The 24,569-nt window shown below is 44.8% G+C and overlaps 1 protein-coding gene across 4 annotated transcripts in view; it reads right to left on the bottom strand.

Annotated features, from left to right (window-relative positions):
• fut8a (fucosyltransferase 8a (alpha (1,6) fucosyltransferase)) overlaps positions 1 to 24,569 on the bottom strand; it is a 164,329-nt gene that overhangs the window by 127,776 nt on the left and 11,984 nt on the right. Inside the window, exons 2-3 of one of the 4 annotated variants that reach the window (XM_031787870.1) lie at positions 15,494 to 15,603; positions 8,320 to 8,524 (exon numbers count right to left, since the gene is read on the bottom strand). The exons of 1 other annotated variant lie outside the window; for it this stretch is intronic. The gene's annotated coding sequence lies outside the window, so the exon portion shown is untranslated. The remainder of the gene's footprint in view (positions 1 to 8,319; positions 8,525 to 15,493; positions 15,604 to 24,569) is intronic. 2 more of the 4 variants (XM_031787871.1, XM_031787868.1) reach the window with 2 other exon arrangements.

The following is a 24,569-nucleotide window of genomic DNA, read 5'->3' as shown; positions in this document are numbered from 1 at the left end:
CTCACAGTACTGTACAGTATGAGTGATTATACTATACATGTTGATGAGAAGTAGAACCCTCACAGTACTGTACAGTATGAGTGATTATACTATACATGTTGATGAGAACTAGAACCCTCACAGTACTGTACAGTATGAGTGATTATACTAGACATGTTGATGAGAACTAGAACCCTCACAGTACTGTACAGTATGAGTGATTATACTATACATGTTGATGAGAACTAGAACCCTCACAGTACTGTACAGTATGAGTGATTATACTATACATGTTGATGAGAACTAGAACCCTCACAGTACTGTACAGTATGAGTGATTATACTATACATGTTGATGAGAACTAGAACCCTCACAGTACTGTACAGTATGAGTGATTATACTATACATGTTGATGAGAACTAGAACCCTCACAGTACTGTACAGTATGAGTGATTATACTATACATGTTGATGAGAACTAGAACCCTCACAGTACTGTACAGTATGAGTGATTATACTAGACATGTTGATGAGAACTATAACCCTCACAGTACTGTACAGTATGAGTGATTATACTAGACATGTTGATGAGAACTAGAACCCTCACAGTACTGTACAGTATGAGTGATTATACTATACATGTTGATGAGAACTAGAGCTCTCACAGTACTGTACAGTATGAGTGATTATACTACACATGTTGATGAGAACTAGAACCCTCACAGTACTGTACAGTATGAGTGATTATACTATACATGTTGATGAGAACTAGAACCCTCACAGTACTGTACAGTATGAGTGATTATACTATACATGTTGATGAGACCTAGAACCCTCACAGTACTGTACAGTATGAGTGATTATACTATACATGTTGATGAGAACTAGAACCCTCACAGTACTGTACAGTATGAGTGACTATACTAGACATGTTGATGAGAACTAGAACCCTCACAGTACTGTACAGTATGAGTGATTATACTATACATGTTGATGAGAACTAGAACCCTCACAGTACTGTACAGTATGAGTGATTATACTATACATGTTGATGAGAACTAGAACCCTCACAGTACTGTACAGTATGAGTGATTATACTATACATGTTGATGAGAACTATAACCCTCACAGTACTGTACAGTATGAGTGATTATACTATACATGTTGATGAGAACTATAACCCTCACAGTACTGTACAGTATGAGTGATTATACTATACATGTTGATGAGAACTAGAACCCTCACAGTACTGTACAGTATGAGTGATTATACTATACATGTTGATGAGAACTAGAACCCTCACAGTACTGTACAGTATGAGTGATTATACTATACATGTTGATGAGAACTAGAACCCTCACAGTACTGTACAGTATGAGTGATTATACTATACATGTTGATGAGAACTAGAACCCTCACAGTACTGTACAGTATGAGTGATTATACTATACATGTTGATGAGAACTAGAACCCTCACAGTACTGTACAGTATGAGTGATTATACTATACATGTTGATGAGAAGTAGAACCCTCACAGTACTGTACAGTATGAGTGATTATACTATACATGTTGATGAGAACTAGAACCCTCACAGTACTGTACAGTATGAGTGATTATACTATACATGTTGATGAGAACTAGAACCCTCACAGTACTGTACAGTATGAGTGATTATACTATACATGTTGATGAGAACTAGAACCCTCACAGTACTGTACAGTATGAGTGATTATACTATACATGTTGATGAGAACTAGAACCCTCACAGTACTGTACAGTATGAGTGATTATACTATACATGTTGATGAGAACTAGAACCCTCACAGTACTGTACAGTATGAGTGATTATACTATACATGTTGATGAGAACTAGAACCCTCACAGTACTGTACAGTATTAGTGATTATACTATACATGTTGATGAGAACTAGAACCCTCACAGTACTGTACAGTATGAGTGATTATACTAGACATGTTTTTTGTAGTCATTATTGCAGCCCTGGAATTTCAGGAATTTGTTTTTTGCTTCAACTTTTAATTTTTCAATAAAGTGAAAAGGTGTTATTCTTATTCTACAATGAAATACTGATTTATGTAAACAAAACAAAAAAATCTAACAGTGAGAGAAAAGTTCATAGTTTATGTAATGCTCCCTGATAGTGTTTTTTAGGTCAATGTGTTATGAGTGACAATGTATGCTTTCTGAATGAGAATTGTTGCCAGTGTTATGGTCCAACAAGCTTATTTTGAGACATGTATGAAGTGCTTTAGTGGTTTGAGTGGAGTGAGTTTTGGAGGTGAGATTAACTGTTTGGCCAAGGTAATGCAGACTGTGTGAAGAGTTTTGAAAAAGTGGCTTCAGTATTGACCGATGCTTGTTAACCATTTTTAAAAACTGTAAGAATATAAGGGTGTGTGTGTGTGTGTGTGTGTGTGTGTGTGTGTGTGTGTGTGTGTGTGAATGCCAGTGTTCTGTGTGTGTGTGTGTGTGTGTGTGTGTATGCCAGTGTTCTGTGTGTGTGTGTGTGTGTGTGTGTGTGTGTGTGTGTGTGTGTGTGTGTATGCCAGTGTTCTGTGTGTGTGTGTGTGTGTGTATGCCAGTGTTCTGTGTGTGTGTGTGTGTGTGTGTGTGTGTGTGTGTGTGTGTGTGTGTGTGTGTGTGTGTGTGTGTGTGTGTGTGTGTGTGTGTGTGTGTGTGTGTGAATGCCAGTGTTCTGTGTGTGTGTGTGTGTATGCATGAATGCCAGTGTTCTGTGTGTGGGTGTGTGTGTGTGTGTGCCAGGATAGACGATCACAGAACAATCCCCCATGGCCACACCATGTCTCCACGGTGCCATCCACAACTCATCAGTACACTGCCCGCTGTGCCAGGAGACACCACTATCTCCCCTCTCTCTCTCTCTCTCTCTCTCTCTCTATATATATATATATATATATATATATATATATATATATCTGTTTATCCTGGCTTTATCTGCTTCTTACTCTCACTTTCTCTTTCCCTCTCTCATCTCTCAGCCTCCCACTTTCTGAGATACTCTCTCTTCTTTCTTTCTCTCTCTCTCTCATGGAGGGGTTCACTCTATAACTTTCGAGAAGTGATGGAGGATTTAAACTCTCAGTCAACCCCTCCACTCTCTAACCCTCTACTAACATGACCAAGCTAGCTAGAACTCTACACAGTCTGTGAGGGAGACAACCTAAAACAACAACTATTACTGCTAACAGAAATCTAAGAGAAGCTATAAGTCATAGCACTGTATAGCTGATACCAACAACAATACATTTATAACATTGCTCTAGTCAACACAACTGAACCGTTGAAGGACAGACATAATTTAGTAGCCCGAAAACAAGGGTTAAGGAGAGGACAACAAACAGAGGGAAAGAAAGCGAGCGATAAATGGTGGAGTAGCAGCAACACCAGGAGGATCTGATGATGATCTGATCCAGTGCCGAGGGCAACACTGTGAAATGGAAAAGTTTTCATGAGGAAAGGGATTTCCATTTTTCTGAATAAATAAATAGGCAAAGGCAGGCAGAAGGCAGGCGCAAGCCACACACACATACACACTTCCAGCAGACGTGAGACGAAAGTATGGTGAGAGCACAGAGGACTGTTTATTGACTTTTATGATTATATTTGAACATGGCGTAGTGGTGTGTGAGTGTGTGAACTTGGCGTATTTGTGTAAGTGTGTAAACTTGGCGTAGTCGTGAGTGTGTGTGTGTGTGTGTGTGTATGAACGTGGCATAGTTGTGAGAGAGAAGGGGAGAAGGCTGTTTGCTGCCTGTACTTGGGGTGTACAGGGGGAGGTGGGCAGTGTAACTATGGTAAACAGGACAAGGAATGCAGATGAAAGGAACATGGCACCCAATTACTGGGCTGCTCTCTCTATCCTTGCTCTCTCTCTCTGGAAACCAATACAGAGTATGGGGGGAGAAGAAACAGGGTGATTCATTCTAAATAAACAACACCTCTGACTCCACATGAAAATAACCAATGCTGTGTGGACATTATCTTGAATCTTAAATGTTTTTTCTGCTGTCCCCATAGGAGAACACTTTTTTCTTCCCCTTTTTCTCCCCAATTGGTAGTTACAGTCTTCTCTCATCACTGCAACTCCTGTAAGGGACTCGGGAGAGGCGTGCATTCTCTGAAACCCGACCAAGCCGCACAGCGTAACCTTAACCCAGCGCAATGGGACAAGGACATCCCTGTCGGCCAAACCCTCTCCTAACCTGGATGACGCTGGGCCAATTTTGCACCGCCCCATTGGTCTCCCGGTCGCGGCTGGTGGTGACAGAGCCTGGACTTGAACCCAGAATCTCTAGTGGCACAGCTAGTGATACAGTGCCTTAGACCACTGTGGCTTAGACCAATGCAGTGCCTTAGACCAATGCCCAGGTGGAACCCTTTCTACAGAGGATTCTACATGGTACCCAAAAGGGCTCTACCCGGAAACAAAAAGGGTTCTCCTATGGGGACAGCCGATTAACCCTTTTGGAACAGTGTAGCGACGACTATGCACAACTATGCCTGCTCCTGTAACAAGGAATGTGTCTGACTAGATAACTTTGTGGCAGCAGGCATAGAAAATACAATAGCTAACTACAGCATCCATGCTTCTCACAAGGGTATACAAGGGTACAGTACTAGGGTCTCATGCTACAGAACATGATTATTTCCATGGTCACAGAACTGTAATGTAGATATTTAAATGTGTGTCTAATAATTGTCACGGATAGGCTTGTCTCTTAAAAGCTGGTTCGCTGGCCAAAGCACCATTTCTTCTAACAGCACAGCAGTCCCCTCCCTTCCTCGCAGACACAGACAGACAGAGACAGACGAAGCCCAAGGACACTTCTTCACTACAACCCTGAAATGTCATTTCCATGTATTAAAATCCATTAAAATGCATATCGCTCACTACACCCAGCCCCCTCAATGGAGGGCTCTGATAAAAAACAATCAGCTGTGCAAATCACTCTCCCACTCAGCTGCAAATGCTGAAAACACACATCACAGCCTAATTGACAAAAGCCTCACAGAGCCACTCTCCTCCTCCTCTTCCTCCTGCTGCTGCTTCTACTCTTCCTCCTACTCCTCTTCCTCCTCCTGCTGCTTCTCTTCCCCTCCACCTTCACTTCCTCCTCCAAAATAGTCCCTCCCTCCTTCAGTCCTCCTCTTGCTTTCTCAGTTCAACTGCCTTACCTCACTGGTGTGCTTCAGTAGGCCACCATATCACTTGGCAATGACCACAAACACCCTAGCGGCGCCCAGTCCCTCTAATGTCACCATAGCAGCTTTAACTATAAACCAGAAATTTGACAAACATCACAGGTTTCTTAAGAAAAAACTACATTGTAATGTGATGTCCATATCTTGTTATAGTGTTGTTACTGTACTGGTTCATCCACTGGCTGTGTTTCCATATGCAACATGTCATGTGTTGATAATGATGATGCTTTCTACTGATTTGCATTAGCGATTGGTCCTGCTGCTACGCTCATGTCTTTACTTAGGGTGGTATTCATCACTAGGCACCAAAAAGAAGAAAACAGACTCAAACAGAGAAGGATTACCTGAACAAACAAATGCTTGTTTTAATTTTCCTTTGCAAATAGTTGTACCACATTTTGCATTAATGAAGATCTATGAAAACTGAATGTGATGTGAACATCAGATTACTGTAGGTCTGACTGTGAGTCATCACTATAACCCCTGTCTCGTATCTGTCTGTGCATTAGGTAAACAGCATGATCCTGTTGCGCAGTGCAGAGGCTCCAGAGAAGATCACATTGCTCCACCAAGCCCACACAGAGTCACCGAGAGGGAGTAAAGTTCACCAGGTTCTACCCGTCCCTCATCATTCCTTGTCCATTCTTTACTACCTTCTTTTCTTTAGCCTCAACCACCACCACAACATGCCTGGCCGTGACCATCTTAAACTACTGAAGATTAAATGTTGAGAGCGCTAAAGACCGCTGGGCCACTAAATGAAAAGGTCACTGGATTGAATCCCAGAGCTGACTAGGTGAAAAATCTGTTGATGTGCCCTTGAGCAAGGCACTTAACCCTAAGTTGTTCTGGATAAGAGCGTCTGCTAAATTACTTTATTTAAATTTTTCACTGATGGAAAACAAACCCTGCAGTACTGACAAGAACAACAATCCATTTACCTCCTGAAGCATGGCACCAGACTGCTGCACTACTGGAAACTTGCCGTAATTTGCAGTAAAACACATCTCTTTAGCACAGCCTCACTGTTGTGATTGAGAGATATACACTGAGCATACCAAACATTAAGAACACCTGCTCTTTCCATGACATACTGACCAGGTGAAAGCTATGATCCCTTATTGATGTCACTTGTTAAATCCACTCCAATCAATGTAGATGAAGGGGAGAAGACAGGTTAAAGAAGGATTTTTAAGCCTTGAGACAATTGAGACATGGATTCTGTATGTGTGCCATTGAGGGTGAAAAGCAAAGACTAAAGATTTGAACGGGGTATGGTAGTAGGTGCCAGGCGCACCATTTGTCTCAAGAACTGCAACGCTGCTGGGTTTTTCACACTAAACAGTTTCCTGTGTGTATCAAGAACGGTCCACCACCCAAAGCACATCCAGCCAACTTGACATAACTGTGGGAAGAATTGGAGTCAACATGGGCCAGAATCCCTGTGGATCGCATTTGACACCTTGTAGAGTCCATGCCCCAGGGAATTGAGGCTGTTCTGAGGGCAGAAGGAGGGGATGCAACTCAATATTAGGAAGGTGTTCCTAATGTTTAGTATACTCAGTTTATAAATATACTGAACAAAAACATAAACGCAACCATTTAAACGATTTTACTGAGTTACAGTTCATATAAGGAATCAATAAATTGAAATAAATTAATTAGGCTGGGCAGGGGCACAGCCATGGGTGGACCTGGGAGAGCATATGCCCACACACTTGGAAGCCAGGCCCACCCACTGGGGAGCCAGGCACAGCCAATCACAATGAGTTTTTCCCCACAAAAGGGCTTTATTACAGACAGAAATACTCCTGTTTTATCAGCAGTCCGGGTGACTGGTCTCAGACGATCCCGGCGGTGAAGAAGCCAGATGTATCACGGTCCAAACATACCAAGATAGTCATGAAGGCAGGACAATGCATATTTCACATCAGGAGACTGAGAGGATTTGCTATGGGTCCCCAGATACTGAAACGGTTCTAAAGCTACATCATTGAGAGCATCCTGACCGGTTGCATCACTGCCTGGTATGGCAACTGCTCGGACCGTAAGACGCTACAGAGGGTAGTGTGTCCAGCCCAGTACATCACCAAACTTCCTGCCATCCAGGACCTCTGTACTAGGCGGTGTCAGAGGAAGGCCTACATTTTTTATTTTTTTTAAATCAGACTCCAGCCATCCTGACTGTTCTTTCTGCTTTTCTTTACACTGCTGCTTCAGTACTTACTGTTCATTTTCTATGCAGAGTCACTTTACCCCTACCTACATGTACATATTACCTCACCTAACCTGCACATTGACTCTGTACCGGTACCCCCTGTACGTAGCCTTGTTATTGTGTCACTTTTTTAAACTTTAGTTTATTTAGTCAATATTTTCTCAACTGGTATTTTCTTTAAACTACATTGTTGGTTAAGGGCTTCTAAGTAAGTAAGCATGTGACAAATACAATTTGATGTGGCGGTCCTGGGCTGGTGTAGTTACGTGGTCTGCAGTTGTGAGGCAGGTTGGACTGCCAAATTCTCTAAAACATTGGAGTCGGCTTATGGTAGAGAAATTAACATTTAATTCTCTGGCAACAACTCTGGTGGACCTTCCTGCAGTCAGCATGCCAATTGCACGCTCACTGAAAACTTGAGCCTATAAGGGCACAAGACGAGAACCAGATGCAGACACGAGAGGCAGATGGTTTGAGTATTTGATATTTATTAATTCCAAAAGGGGTAGGTAAGAGAATGGTTGTGGTCAGGCAAAAGGTCAAAACCAGTTCAGTCCAGGAGGTACAGTGTGGCAGGCAGGCTTGAGGTCAGGGGAGGCAGAATGATCAGGCAGGCAGGTACAGAGTCCAGAAAACAGGCAAGGGTCAAAACCGGGAGGACTGGCAAACGAGAATACAAAAAGGCAGGAGCACGGGAAAAACACGCTGGTTGACTTGGAACATACAAGACGAACTGGCACAGACAGAAAACACAGGTTTAAAATACCCTGGGGATAATGGGGAAGATGGTGACAACAAGCACAAGGACAGGTGAAACAGATCAGGGTGTGACAGTAACCCCCCCCAGGGGCGCCACCTGGCGTCCTCCTCGGGCGCATACCTGATTGACCGGGGTGCCGGCGGTGGAAGTCGGCAATGAGGGCTGGGTCCAGGAAGTCTCTAGCAGGTACCCAGCCCTCTCCTCCGGGCCATAAACCTCCCAGTCAACCAGGTACTGGAAACCCCTGCCCCACGGTCGAACACTCAGGAGGCATCTCATAGTGTATGCTGGATGGCCATCGATGACAGGGAGTGGAGGAGTGGGCCTGGAAATAGAAGACAAATGGCTGTGAGACACGGGCTTAATCCTGGACACATGGAACGTAGTGTGATTACAGAGAGTACGGGGTAACAAAAGACGAACGGCAGTGGAACTAAGAAAAGGGCCAATGAAACGGTGGGAAAGTTTGCGGGACTCCACCTCGAAGGGGCAGGTCCCGTGTGGATAGCCATACCCTCTGCCCAATGCTATAGCAAGGAGCTGGAGTCCGACTGCGATCCGCTTGTTGATGAAACCTGGAGTTGGTCTTGAGAAGCGGCTCCAGGTAGTGGGGTTGGTCGAGACGAGGCATCTTAAGGTTTTTTCCAGGTCTTGGTTTGCCCGCGCCGACTGGCCGTTGGATTGGGGATGGAATCCGGAGGTCAGGCTGGCCGACGACCCAATAAGGGTGCAGAACGCCTTCCAGAAGTGAGGACCCCTTGTCAGAGACCATGTGCGCCGGGAGTCTGTGGATCCTGAAGACGTGCTCACCATGATCTGGGCCTTCTCTTTGGCAGAGGGTAGTTTGGAGAGAGGGATGATGGGCGGCCTTGGAAAACCGATCGACTACCGTCAGAATGACGGTGTTGCCATCAGACGGAGGGAGCCTAGTGACAAAGTCCAGGGAGATATGGGGCCAGGGCTGAAGGAGGCCGGAACGGGTTTGCCGCGGAGTCTTATTCTGAGCACAAACAGTGCATGCGGCGACGAAGACAGATGCGTTAGGAACCATTGTGGGCCACAAGAAACGTTGTCGGAGGAAGGCCACGGTTCGATGGGAACCCGGATGATAGGTAAGCCTGGAGGAATGAGCTCATTCCAGGACCCGGGACCGGACTGAATTATGGATGAACAACCGGTTAGCCAGGGCCCCCTCCAGGGGCAGGCTGGGAACGATGTGCCTTGCGGACCAGGGTCTCAAAACCCCAGCCCACAGCAGCCGCAAGGCATGAGGTAGGGAGGATGGTCTCGGAGTCAGAGGATGTGGCAGCGGGACTGTACAGGCGAGAGAGGGCGTCAGGTTTAACATTCTTGGACCCTGGGCGACAGGAAATGGTGAAGTTGAACCTGGTGACTAACAGAGCCCACCGGGCCTGCCTGGAGTTAAGGCGCTTGGCTGTGTAGAGATATTCAAATTCTTGTGGTCGGTCCAAACCAAAAACAGATGTTCTGCTCCCTCCAGCCAGTGTCTCCACAGCTCCAGTGCCATCTGACCACCAGGAGTTCTTGGTTACCCACGTCGCAATTTCTTTCTGCAGAGTTGAGATGATGGAACAGGAAGGCACAGGGATGGAGCTTTTGGTCCTGGACAGATCACTCGGACAGGATATCCCCCACTCCAACATCAGAAGAAGCGAGCTCAACCACAAAATGACAGGACAGGTCCGTATGGACGAGGGCCGTAGTGAACCGACACTTCAGGTCCACAAAGGCTCTGTCAACCGATGGGGACCATGTGAACGGTACCTTTGGAGAAGTGAGTGCCGAGAGGGGGGCCGCCAGGGTGATGTAGCCTTGAATGAAACGCCGGTAGAAATTGGCAAACCCCAGGAAATGTTGTATCTGCACCCTGGATGTAGGTTGGGGCCAATCCACTACTTTCACCTTTTCCGGGTCCATCTGGATATTTCCTTCAGCGATGACATAACCCAGAAAGGAGAGGGTAGAACGGTGGAACTCGCATTTCTCTGCTTTCACAAATAACTGGTTCTCCAGGAGGCGCTGAAGGACTTGTCGAACGTGTTCTTGGGCAGAACGGGTAAAAAACTGGATGTCGTCGAGGTAGACAAACACAAAACAGCTTAACATGTCCAGGAGCACATTGTTTACCAGGGCCTGGAAGACAACGGGGGCATTGGTGAGTCCAAATGGCATAACCAGGTACTCATAATGTCCACTGGCACTGTTGAAGGCTGTCTTCCACTCATCCCCTTCGAGTATCCGAACCAGGTTGTAGGCATTCCGAAGGTCCAGTTTGGAGAAGATGGCAGCCACCTGGAGCGGTTGGAAAGCCGAGGAGAGGAGTGGTAATGGGTAACGATTCTTGATCGTTATGTCATTAAGGCCCCGGTAGTCAATGCACGGACGCAGGATCTTGTCCTTCTTTTCCACAAAGAAAAGGCCTGCGCCGGCAGGGGATGCAGCCGAGTACTCAATATACTCCTCCATGGTGTTGGTCTCCAGGCCGGATAGGGAATATAGCCGACCACGAGGCAGTGTGGTGCCTGGGAGAAGGTCAATAGCACAATTGTAGGGATGATGCGGGGGAAGAGAAGTAGCATATGCCTTGCTGAAGACCTCCAGGAGGTCATGGTACTCTGCAGGGATGGCAGAGAAATCCGAGGCTTGACTTAAGCCCTGAGGAGGCCGTCTCAGGGAAGGCTGCACTGCTTTGAGGCAATGGGAATGGCAGAACGGACTCCAACCCAGGAATGAACTCATGGTCCAGTCAATAACGGACAACAGGCAAAAGGCAAAAGGTCAAAACCAGTTCAGTCCAGGAGGTACAGTGTGGCAGGCAGGCTTGAGGTCAGGGGAGGCAGAATGATCAGGTAGGCAGGTACAGAGTCCAGAAAACAGGCATGGGTCAAAACCTGGAGGACTGGCAAACGAGAATACAAAAAGGCAGGAGCACAGGAAAAACACGCTGGTTGACAAGGAACATACAAGACGAACTGGCACAGACAGACAGAAAACACAGGTTTAAATACACAGGGGATAATGGGGAAGATGGGTGACACCTGGAGGGGGTGGAGACAAGCACAAGGACAGGTGAAACAGATCATGGTGTGACAGAGACATCTGTGGCATTGTGTTGTGTGACAAAACTGCACACTTAAGAGTGGCCTTTTATTGTCCCCAGCACAAGGTGCACCTGTATACTGATCATGCTATTTAATCAGCTTCAATCCAGCTGGATGGGTTATCTTGGCAGAGGAGAAATGGTCACAAACATGGATGTAATGCAGAGCATTTGAGAGAAAATAGCTTTTTGTGCATATGGTACATTTCTGGGATCATTTATTTCAGCTAAGGAAACATTGGATCAACACTTCAGATGTTGAGTTTATATTTTTGTTCAATATATACATACAGTATAAATAATAAATATATATATATATATATATATATATATATATAGAGAGAGAGAGAGAGAGAGAGAGAGAGAGAGAGAGAGAGAGAGAGAGAGAGAGAGAGAGAGAGAGAGAGAGAGAGAGAGAGATAGAAATAGAAATAGAAATAGAACTGAATAATATTAGGAAATGCTATAGATGGAAAAAAGGGTGGAAATCTACCAAAAAGCAATTAGGCAGCAACTAATTCAATCCCTTTTGGACAACTTACTGGTCAAAATGTTCCAAGGTTAAACTTGGCAGTAGAAAACCTTAACAGTATGTTTTGACCTATCAAATCCCTATCAAATCAAAAAATGTAAAACAGAAAACCAAGGAAATATAACAATAACAAATGGTTTGATGAAGAATGCAAAAACCTAAGAAAGAAATTGAGAAACCTATCCAACCAAAAACAGAAACCCAGATAACCTGATCCTTCTCTATGGTGAAACACTAAGACAATATAGAAATACACTACGGAAAAAGAAGGAGCAGCACGTTAGAAATCAGCACAATCTAATTGAAGAATCCATAACCACTTCTGGGAAAAAACAGCAACACGAAGGGTTATCTATCCAAAATGGAGATGTATGGATAAAATACTTCTCCAATCTTTTTGGCTCTATAACAAAGAATTAACAGCAAAAAGATGATCAAATGCAAATCTTAGAATCAACTATTAAAGACTACCAAAACATACTGAATTCTCCAATTACGTTGAATGAACTACAGGTCAAAATACAAACCCTCCAACCCAAAAAGGCCTGTGGTGTTGACGCTATCCTCAATTAAATTATAAAATGTACAGACCACAAATTCCAATTGGCTATATTTAAACTCTTTAATATCATCTTTGGCTCTGGCATCTTCCCCAATATTTGTAACCAATGACTGATCACCCCAATCCACAAAAGTGGAGACAAATTTGACACCAGTACGGCAACTGCTCGGCCTCTGACCGCAAGGCACTACAGAGGGTAGTGCATACGGCCCAGTACATCACTGGGGCTAAGCTGCCTGCCATCCAGGACCTCTACGCCAGGCAGTGTCAGAGGAAGGCCCTAAAAATGGTCAAAGACCCCAGCCACCCCAGTCATAGACTGTTCTCCCTACTACCGCATGGCAAGCGGTACCGGAGTGCCAAGTCCTCAACAGTTTTTACCCCCAAGCCATAAGACTCCTGAACAGGTAACCAAATGGCTACCTGGACTATTTGGCTACCCGGACACTATTTGGCTACCCGGACACACAGACACACGAAGAAAAGAGAGAAACTTAGACTGTGTGGACACCTGAAGTGATTAACGCAAGAGGCTGGAGCTACCTAAGCTTCCTGTGGTCTACTCTGATTCCTGCCGTCCTCCTCTCTGATGAGGCTAGAGACTATAGACATAGAGGCTGGAGGCTAGAGCTGGGTTAACTGTGGAACTGCCTGTACTTCCTGTGGGCTCTGACCCTTGTCTCCTCTCTGCTGGATCCCTGTCTCTTTGCTGAGAGCTCTGAGAGCCGCAGTCATCAGGGAGCGATTTGAGGGGCAGTCAGGGGGGCAGGCAGGCCCAGTCAACTGCAGCTGGCCAGCTCCAGAGCTCTGACCCAGCACTCTGCAGCACACAATCACCACAGTCCAGTCAGCTGGGGATATGTGGGATGGATGATGGACACATTCTCTACACTCAACACAATTATGTTTAAGTGCAGCAAAAAGTGCTAAAGTACTAAATTCTGCTATGTTGTCAAACTGGGAGTATGGGACTTTGCACCACAGACTCATATTAGAGTAGGCATGTATAGAGGCCTACAGTACTGCAGACAGTGTGTGTAGTAGGCTAATGTGCTAGTGGTGTGTTTTAAGTAGGAGTTTCAGGTTCTGAATCAGTGCTGGTAAAATGTAATAAAGAGTGCTCAATTATATTATCAAACTGGGACTTCCCAGTACAGCGACGTGTAGGGAGAGCAGACAGCGAATGTGCTGTGTAGTAGGCTACTGTGCTACTGTGCTTCTGTGCTACTGTGGTGTAGGTGTAATTGGCAGACTCAGGTTATGAATTAGTGGTTGGTGAAATCCAATCAGGCCAAACCAGTCATATCCTGAGGAATCCTCTTAGTGGAGAAATGCTTTGTTCCTGAGCCACTGGCCTAACGATGAGTCTGCTGCACTCAGTGCACTGACCTACGCACACACACACACACAAACACACACACACATCACGTTTTGATCAAGCAGACTAGGATATGTTCCGGGTCGCCTCTGGGAATAAAATTGACGCATACACTGACTCTGTGACTGGGTTCATCAGGAAGTGCATCTGGGACGATGTGCCTACTGTGACGATTAAAGCTTATTCAAACCAGAAACCGGGGATAGCGTGAACCACCACATGTAACCAAGGTAAGGTGACTGGGAACATGGACGTGTACAAACAGACTAACTATGACCTCCGCCCAAGAAAGCAAAAGTTTCCAAACTAAATGACAATCGTCCCATAGCACTCACTTCTGTAATTATGAAGTGCTAGATAAGGACTATATCACCTCTCTCTTACCTGACACCCTAAACCAGGGGTCAACTAGATTAAGCCGCAGATGGTCAGGGGGCAGGAACATAATTACAAATAACTAATTTCAGGAAACTAGGCATATGTCACACGTCACTACAGGAGAGGCATTTGAACGTAAAAATGTTCATTTTTTTTGCTGCCAACATACTGACTCAAATCTCTAGCCACTTTAATAATTCAAAATTGGATGTTATAAATGTATCACTAGTTATATTATATATATACCGATCCATTTTTCCTTTTCGTTTGTGTCTGTCTGTTATTGTTATCACCTGTGTCTGATTAGTTCATTTCGGTGGGTTTATTAACCTCCGCTGCCCGCTAGCCTTTGTGCGGGATTAATTGTGCTTGTGAGCTCTGTTAGGGGTGCGTGTTTGCGCCACAGGGTTTTTCCCTCACAGTCGTTGTACAGTGGGTACTATATTTAGGAGTAGAGGTTTCTCCTCCGTGTGTTTCAGGATTTTCCCCGCCTGTTGTTGGTGGGTTGGGATTTATAATAAACGACTGTGCAAACTGGAATTCCTTGCTCTCCTGCTCCTGACTCCTGCACCTACCTCTTCTTAGGAGGCACCTAAAATATACTGTACTCTATACCATCTACTGCATCTTGCCTATGCAAGACGGCCATTGGTCATCCATATATTTTTATGTACATATTCTTAATCATTCCTTTACACTTGTGCGTATTAGGTAGTTGTTGTGAAATTGTTAGATTACTTGTTAGATATTACTGCGTGGTCGGAACTAGAAGCACAAGCATTTTTCTACACTCACATTAACATCTGCTAACCATGTGTTTGTTACCAATAAAATTTGATTCGATTTTTTTTTAAATTGCACTGTCCGCAACCGCAGGGCTCTCCAGAGGAGGGTGAACTCAGCCCAATGAACCATCGGGGGGAACACTGTCTACCCTCCAGGAAATACAGCACCCGGTGTCACAGAAAGGCCAAGAAGATAATCAAGGACCTCAGCTGGGATCGAGAGACTGACAAACAGCCACCGCTACCCTGCCCTCTGCCCAGTACCCTACTCTGCCCCTTAGCCGGCTACCACCCGTTGATTATTAAAAATAATGGAAATATTGTATGCTTGTTTGACATTTACTGCATTGATCAATAGCATTTTGCTGCATCAGCCAAAAACCTGCTAAACTGTGTAGGTGATCGATACAAATCTATACGATTTCATGTTCACAAACACACACTTATACACACATGTACATACACGCTCGGCGCACATACATGAGCCTACCGGGATCAGAAATAACAACACGTCAAATTTGATTTGATTTGAACCTACCGGGATCAGGTAAAGACTTCCTGCCATTCCCCTTGGTAGTGCATCCTCCCACAGAACCACCAACGGCTCTAAGCGCTTGGCTTCTGGGATGCTTAATTGTCCCAGAGGGGCTGTTAGAACATAAGAACACTGTTACAATGCTTTTAGGATGTTAGAATGGAACATTTGAATGCCACAAGGCTCTATAGATCCACCACATGCTCCAGTGGAGCTGAGGCAGCACATTACATCACCATACGGGTCACTGCTGAGTGATGCAGATAGAAGGGGAGAGAGGACAAAGTATTCAGCAAGACACATCACTAACACAACGCTTATTTCATCCGCTCACTGCTTCGTGACCAATGATAGATATACACATTAAATGACTGATAGGGGACACAGTCCCACCATCTTGGCACTCCCTCACCACTGTAAAAAAGATTTTGGAAGCTATAGAAATGGATTTATTCATGACTACATTTGTTTATGCCACATTTACTATATTATAGACACCGTAATGCATTCTTTTAAATTATATACAAATACAGATGAGATGGCTAATGTTACTGTCCCCACTAGAACCATAAAATAAATACATTTGGTCCTTGAAACATTTAATTGAAATAGTGTAGAATTCCATTCATTCCTATGAAGGACTGCTCCTACTGGGGATTGTCAATATGGCCGACCGGTGGCTTCAACACCTCTCAATGGCCCATACTGTAAATAGCATCAGCAGTCCAGAGTTTATATAAACAAACTGAAATATCACATTTAGATAACTATTCAGACCCTTTACTCAGTACTTTGTTGAAGCACCTTTGGCAACGATTATAGCATGATGCTACAAATTTGGCACACCTGTATTTGGGGAGTTTCTCCCATTCTTCTCTGCAAATCCTCTCAAGCTCTGTCAGGTTGGATGGGGAGCGTCGCTGCACAGCTATTTTCAGGTCTCTCCAGAGATTGATTGGGTTCAAGTCCGGGCTCTGGCTGGGCCACTCAAGGACATTCGGAGACTTGTCCCGAAGCTACTCCTGCGTTGTCTTAGCTGTGTGCTATTGGTCATTGTCTTGATTGAACTCTTTGGCCTGAATGTCCAGCATCACATCTGGAGGAAACCTGGCACCATCCCTACGATGAAGCATGGTGGTGGCAGCATCATGCGGTGGGGATGTTATTCAGCGGCAGGGACTGGGAGACTAGTCAGGATTGAGTCAAAGCTGAATGTAGCAAAGTACAGAGAGATCCTTGATGAAAACCTGCTCCAGAGCGCTCAGGACCTCAGACTGGAAAAAGGGGTCTGAATACTTTCCAAATGCACTGTACACAATATGTGGACACCCCTTCAAATTAGTGGATTTGGTTATTTCAGCCACGCACGTTGCTAACAAATGTATAAAATCGAGCACACAACCATGCAATCTCCATAGAGAAACATTGGCAGTAGAATTGCCTTATTTAAGAGCTCAGTGACTTTCAGCGCGGCAACGTCATTGGATCCCGCCTTTCCAACAAGTCAGTTCATCAAATTTCTGCTCTGTTAGAGCTTCCCCGGTAAACTTTAAGTGCTGTTATTGTGAGGTGGAGCAACAATGGCTCAGTCGCGAAGTGGTAGACCACACAAGCTCACAGAATGGGACCGCTGAGGGCTGAAGTGCACAGCGTGTAAAATCGTCTGCCATCGGTTGCAACACTCACTACCGAGATCCAAACTGCCCCTGGAAGCAACGTCAGCACAAGAACAGTTCTTCGGGAACTTCATGAAACGGGTTTCCATGGCCGAGCAGCCGTACACAAGCCTAAGATCACCATGTGCAATGCCAAGTTTTGGCTGGAGAGGTGTAAAGCTTGCCGCCATTGGACTCTGCAGATGTGTGTGTGTGTTTGTCTAGAGTGATGTGTTTGATGTGTTTGTCTGGAGTGATGAATCACGTTTCACTCTCTCTTGGCAAATGCCAGGAGAATGCTACTTTCCCGAATGCATAGTGCCAACTGTAAATTTTGGTGGATGAGAAATGCTTCACAGAGTTCAAGTAACAGACACATCTCAACATCAACTGTTCAGAAGAGATTGAGTGAATCAAGTCCTTTGTCGTGACTTGACTTTAACATTAATCTGAAGACTGTTATTTATTTAATTAACTAACTATGTTTAATTGTTACCCAATTAAATTAGTCACGTAACAATCAACAAATTAGGTCTGGGGCACCACGAGAGCAGTTCTTTAAAGAGTTACCATCTCCCGAATTAAACTCAAAAAGGTCTTTACCTATCACATCTATAAACAGTCAACTTATTAATCATAACCTCATATCATATCACCATTCATAACATCCTTGCATCTGCAAAAAGCCTTACTTATGATTCAGTACTACACAAATTGGTTTAATTATTTATTTACTAGTTAATTCAATGGGAAAACAGGATAAACACACACACACTATGCCCCCGTTATTGACTGAAAAAAGGTCCCTAGCGAATTGACAACATGAATACTTGTTGAAGAAGAGATGGAGAGGGAGAGAGGGACAGAGACACTTAACATTGCCACATTTAGAAATTACTCTCACCTAAAATAACCATATACTTTGCACACGAACTGCCACCCGCTTTGAGCAAGAAATCATGAATGCATTTACGTGAAATGCCTGAATTCGCCGTGGATCGCTCGTGAATGGGGCAGCCTTGGAAAGGGGGTGGGCCTTTTCGTGGCACTCTTGTAAGGCTCTTATTGTCTGAAATGCGTCCAACAACTCTTCAACTGTAGTCCTTCTTCGTAGTTACCCGGTGACATGTCATGTAGTCCTGAACAGAACTACAGAGTTGATTTTCCTTCCATTCGCTCTTGAAGATGCTTCTTTGAAGATAGTTTACGGCTGACAGTCGCGAAGTTTGGTTTGAGCAGAGTAACAGGATGCTCCAACTTAAATTTTGAAGATACTTTACTTAGGACAGCTAATCAGCCATACCAGTGATTGTCCGGGAGGTGAGTTTATTGTCTCAACCTCGTGTTGAGATTCAAAGTTCACACCATTTTAAATATATAGCTACCGCTTCACGCTTTTTCTGGTTCAATGTGTTAATTTCTTAACCCATCATTTATACATTTTGCCCATAAGGGGCAGTTCCAGCCGGCTGACACGCTCTCTGACCTCACTTCGGGGCGGTAATTACTCACTGTGCAAAGTTATGGAAAACAATTATCTCTTATAGCTTCTCAAATCACATCCCTCTCTTAACAAAAACACTTTCATAATTGTTCATATTACATGCACAACCCATAGTATAGAAACTCCAGCTATGTAGTGTGTGTACTTTCCAAGTTACAGTATGTTAAAAAAAAAAGTTTTTTAATGACATCACAAAATAACAAACAAAATGACAAAATGTTCTATGGATCGCCTCTGACCAATGAGTTTGAATTTATTTTTACAGGGACAGTGCACATTCATCAACGTCTCAGTAAAAGTGCCGGTTTTTCAACCACAGTCCCTGGGCAGGTTATCAAAAACAATCACAATAACAATACAAACAATCAATGAGCAGTGAGCACACACAGAGCAACATAGGACAAGCAAGACATAGCATGCAGACAGAGCAACATAGCACAAAAAAGCAACAAGACAAAATCCATAAAAGCAACAAAGTGTTTCCACACCTCACAAGCTACAGACGACAGACAACATGGAAAGTGGAAATACACAACTAGGGATTATGTTCTCAAGTCTGATTGGCCTTTAGCCAAGTCTTCATGTTTTTTTGTGAAAGTGTGATAGGTGGTGTAGTTGTGTGTGTCTGATGGCAGTGTATTCCAAACATGTGAAGCTCTCACAGAAAAGCAGATTGACTGAAGATGCTTTACCTAAAGGGAACTATACAGTCACCTCTCATGGCAGACCTTGTGGATCGGCTGCCATATGTTTGGGTTTTCTGTTTAACAAAAGTACTGAGTGGAGGGGGAGCCAGGCCATTAGGATATTGAATACAAGACATGCGTCGGTGTATTGCACAAGATTTTCCCAACTCAGGAACTCATGCTTTCTGAGGATGTAACAGTGATGATGGATATTGAGCTTCCTATCAAGCACTTTGAGAGCCTGTTTGTAGACAGACTGAATGTTGTACAGCGAGCTTGGGTCCAACTAGTCAAGCAGTATGTTAAGTGGGGGAGTATCATAGATTTGAAGTACAATTTTGCTACCTCTGTAGTCAAACATTTTTGTCTAAATCGGAAATGAGCTAAATTGAATTTGGTTATTTGAGTTAGGTTTTTCACCTGCTTTTTAAAAGAGAGGTTGGAATCAAGTATGATGCCAAGGTACTTAAAATCAGATACCACCTGGAGCTTCTCCCCTGACACATAGACATCTGGCTCAGTAGCATCAGTTTCCCTCTTTGTAAAGAACAGACAGACAGTTTTTTTCACATTGAGATGCAAACATGAGTCACTGAGCCACTTTGTAACATGGACCACTACAGTAGTGAGTTCTTGTGCAGCTTGTTGTTTTCTCTTTGCATGCACATATATCACTGTATCATCTGCATACATTTGAACTTCAGACCCAGTACAGACAGAAGGCAGATAATTAATGTACAGGCTGAACAGGAGGGGCCCCAGCACTTGACACTTGGGGCACGCCCACATCATAGCTAAGAGTGGGTGACAGCTCATTGCTCACTCTGACACGCTGAGTTCTGCCTTTGAAGTATGATTTCATCCATCTCAAGGCATCGGGGGAAAAGTTGAACTTAGACAATTTTGTGATGAGAACCTCATGATTAACAGTATCAAAAGCCTTCCTTAGGTCCAGAAACGCAGCCCCACCAACGCCCCCTTTGACCATCTTGGACTTCACAATTTCCAGAAGAAAGCAGTTGGCCATTTCTGTGGAGTGTTTTGCTCTGAAGCCAAACTGCATGGAGTGTAATGTGTAGGGGCTGTTGTTGAGGTGGGCAATCAATTGTTCTGCTACACACTTTTCAACACAAAATTCCCTGCATTCTACATTCAAAATATTGTAGCAGTATTCACTTTTTAAAGTGTTAAGAGTTTCAGTGGGAAAAGGTCTGTCTGACAAAGCACAGGCCTGGATCTTCTCCCTTGATTCACAACAGGGTGTGAGTGCCAATCCGCACTAGTTCTATCCTCCCCCTCTACAGGTGAAAGGGAGTCTGATTGAAGTTAGTCATTGCAAACCTGATCTGACCTATTTGAATTCTTGTGGTCAGTCATGACACCTTCATGGTTGAATTGCTGCAGAGAAACCACTACTAAAGGATACCAATAATAAGAAGAGACTTGCTTGGGCCAAGAAACACAAGCAATGGAAATTACACCAGTGGAAATCTGTCCTTTGATTTGACGAGTCCAAATTTGAGACATTTGGTTCCAACCGCTGTGTCTTTGTGAGACGCAGAGTAGGTGAATGGATGATCTTGCTGGTGACACTGTCTGTGATTTATTTAGAATTCAAGGCACACTTAACCAGCATGGCTACCATAGTGGGACTATCATTTGTTTTTCAACAGGACAATGACCCAACACACCTCCAGGCAGTGTAAGGGCTATTTGACCAAGAGGGACAGTGATGGAGCGCTGCATCAGAAGACCTGGCCTCCACAATCAACCGACCTCAACCCAATTGAGATGGTTTGAGATGAGTTGGACTGCAGAGTGAAGGAAAAACAGCCAACAAATGCTCAGCATATGTGGGAACTCCTTCAAGACAGTGGAAAAATCATTCCAAGTGAAGCTGGTTGAGTGTGCAACACTGCCATCAAGGCAAGGGGTGGCTCCTTTGAAGAATCTCAAATATAAAATATATTTGGATTTGTTTAACACTTTTTTGGTTACTACATAATTCCATATGTGTTGTTTCATAGTTTTGATGTCTTCACTATTATTCTACAATGTAGAAAATATTAAAATAAAGAAAAACTCTTGAATGAGTAGGTGTGTCCAAACTTTTGGCTGGTACTGTATATATAGGTGTGACATGACACCAGCAATGTGGATTAGGAGTGAGGGTGCCAGTGTGGTTCTGGTTTAGTAAACACTGAGTAGCTGTGGTATGTGTTTTTCTCCTGAGGTGACGGAGGTTTTTCCACATTCATTCTCTCTCTCCCTCGCTTCTCTGTCTCTCTCTCTGTCTCTCTCTCTCCCTTTCCATTGCCTCTTGTTCAGCTGAGCCAAACAGGATTACGGAACATTCAAACTTTATCTTTCTTTCTTTTTTCTCGCTCTGTCATTCTTTGTAGCCAGCTGCAGCAAGTGGCTACAGTGTTAGGATTGCACTGAGATAGAGGACAAACTAGTACTCTGTTATGATGAGTCTTTTCCCTCCCCCTACTACCAATGCTATCTCTCGCTCTCATCACCCCCCTCTCTGTCTCTCTCTTTATCTCTCTCTTGCCATGTGTGACTGTGAGGGGCCTGTTATGAGTTTGTTTCCCTCCCTCTACTACCAACGCTCTCCCTCCCTCTCCTCTCTATCTTCTCTGTGTCACTGTGTGGGGACTGTCCCTGTCTAACCCCTTGGGACTCTGAAGGGGGCTGTGTTTGACCAAGCATGTCTAGGAAAGAGTCTCACACACACACTGTTTTGTGAGTAGAAGGCCTGAGTAGTATACAGCAGCCTGACTGCCTGTAAAACCTGCATGTATTTCTTCATGTAGCATAACAAATGAAGAAGTGCTAGTCTGTGCAGGAGTAGGTCATATGAGGACTGTTGTTCTATTCCTGACTTCCCCTGTCGCTCCCTGGTGATGACAGAGCAGAGGAGAGCTGCTTCCCGGAAGCTGCATGAGAGATGCGCCACTTTAGTTGCGTCCCAAATGCAACCCTATTCCCTATGTAGTGCACAACATTTGACCAGAGTCCTATGGAGCCTGGTGGAAAGTAGTGCACTAAATAGGGAAATACGATGCCATTTGGGATGATGCGCTGACTCCACACTGCAGCCAGAGAGAGAGAGAGAGAGAGAGAGAGAGAGAGAGAGAGAGAGAGAGAGAGAGAGAGAGAGAGAGAGATTTGTATTTATAGCTGACCAAAGGTCCCTGTGGTTGGGCTGTGGGCACTGTGACTGTCAGGGCTGATGGGTCAAACACACTGACTGGCTAGCCCAGGGCCTGGACAAACCACTGACTGGCTAGCCCAGGGCCTGGACAAACCACTGACTGGCTAGCCCAGGGCCTGGACAAACCACTGACTGGCTAGCCCAGGGCCTGGACGAACCACTGACTGGCTAGCCCAGGGCCTGGACGAACCACTGACTGGCTAGCCCAGGGCTTGGACGAACCACTGACTGGCTAGCCCAGGGCTTGGACGAACCACTGACTGGCTAGCCCAGGGCCTGGACGAACCACTGACTGGCTAGCCCAGGGCCTTGACGAACCACTGACTGGCTAGCCTAGGGCTTGGACGAACCACTGACTGGCTAGCCCAGGGCCTGGACAAACACTGCAGGGAACACACAAGCACAGGCAGGCACGCGCAAATGTACACACACGATGCTTGCATAAACACACACATCCTGAAATGTATTTTAAATCTGTAGCGAGAGGAACAGGTCTTTTATGTGGAGGATGAGGGTTGTAGTAGGTATCTCAGATAGGATGGAATGAGGCCTAAGAGGGTTTTTATAAATAAGCATCAACCAGTGATCTTGCGACGGGTAATCAGAGATGACCAGTTTACAGAAGAGTATAGAGTGCAGTGATGTGTCCTATAAGGAACATTGGTTGCAAATCTGATGGCTGAATGGTAAAGAACATCTAACTGCTTGAGAGCACCCTTGCCTGCCGATCTATAAATTACATCTCCGTAATCTAGCATGGGTAGGATGGTCATCTGAATCAGGGTTCGTTTGGCTGCTGGGGTGAAAGAGGAATGGTTACGATAGAGGAAACTGAGTCTAGATTTAACCTTAGCCTGCAGCTTGGATATGTGCTGAGAGAAGGCCAGTATACTGTCTAGCCATACTCCCAAGTACTTGGATGAGCTGACTACCTCAAGCTCTAAACCCTCAGAGGTACTAATACTCACAGCTTTTTTCCATCTACGTAACATTGCAAAAATCAGAAACTTTCTGTCAAAAAATTATGCAGAAAAATTAATCCATGCTTTTGTCACTTCTAGGTTAGGCTACTGCAATGCTCTACTTTCCGGCTACCCGGATAAAGCACTAAATAAACTTCAGTTGGTGCTAAATACGGCTGCTAGAATCCTGACTAGAACCAAAAATATTTATCATATTACTCCAGTGCTAGCCTCTCTACACTGGCTTCCTGTCAAAGCAAGGGCTGATTTCAAGGTTTCACTGCTAACCTACAAAGCATTACATGGGCTTGCTCCTACCTATCTCTCTGATTTGGTCCTGCCGTACATACCTACACGTACGCTACGGTCACAAGACGCAGGCCTCCTAATTGTCCCTATAATTTCTAAGCAAACAGCTGGAGGCAGGGCTTTCTCCTATAGAGCTCCATTTTTATGGAACGGTCTGCCTACCCATGTCAGAGACGCAAACTCGGTCTCAACCTCTAAGTCTTTACTGAAGACTCATCTCTTCAGTGGGTCATATGATTGAGTGTAGTCTGGCCCAGGAGTGGGAAGGTGAACAGAAAGGCTCTGGAGCAACGAACCGCCCTTGCTGTCTCTGCCTGGCCGGTTCCCCTCTTTCCACTGGGATTCTCTGCCTCTAATCCTATTACAGGGGCTGAGTCACTGGCTTACTGGGGCTCTCTCATGCCGTCCCTGGAAGGGGTGCGTCACCTGAGTGGGTTGATTCACTGATGTGGTCATCCTGTCTGGGTTGGCGCCCCCCCTTGGGTTGTGCCATGGCGGAGATCTTTGTGGGCTATACTCGGCCCTGTCTCAGGATGGTAAGTTGGTGTTTGAAGATATCCCTCTAGTGGTGTGGGGGCTGTGCTTTGGCAAAGTGGGTGGGGTTATATCCTTCCTGTTTGGCCCTGTCCGGGGGTGTCCTCAGATGGGTCCACAGTGTCTCCTGACCCTTCCTGTCTCAGCCTCCAGTATTTATGCTGCAGTGGTTTATGTGTCGGGGGGCTAGGGTCAGTTTGTTATATCTG

Source organism: Oncorhynchus kisutch, linkage group LG14 (genome assembly GCF_002021735.2).
Source record: "Oncorhynchus kisutch isolate 150728-3 linkage group LG14, Okis_V2, whole genome shotgun sequence".
Classification (NCBI taxonomy): Eukaryota; Metazoa; Chordata; class Actinopteri; order Salmoniformes; family Salmonidae; genus Oncorhynchus; species Oncorhynchus kisutch.
This window is presented reverse-complemented; position numbering and strand designations above follow the sequence as displayed.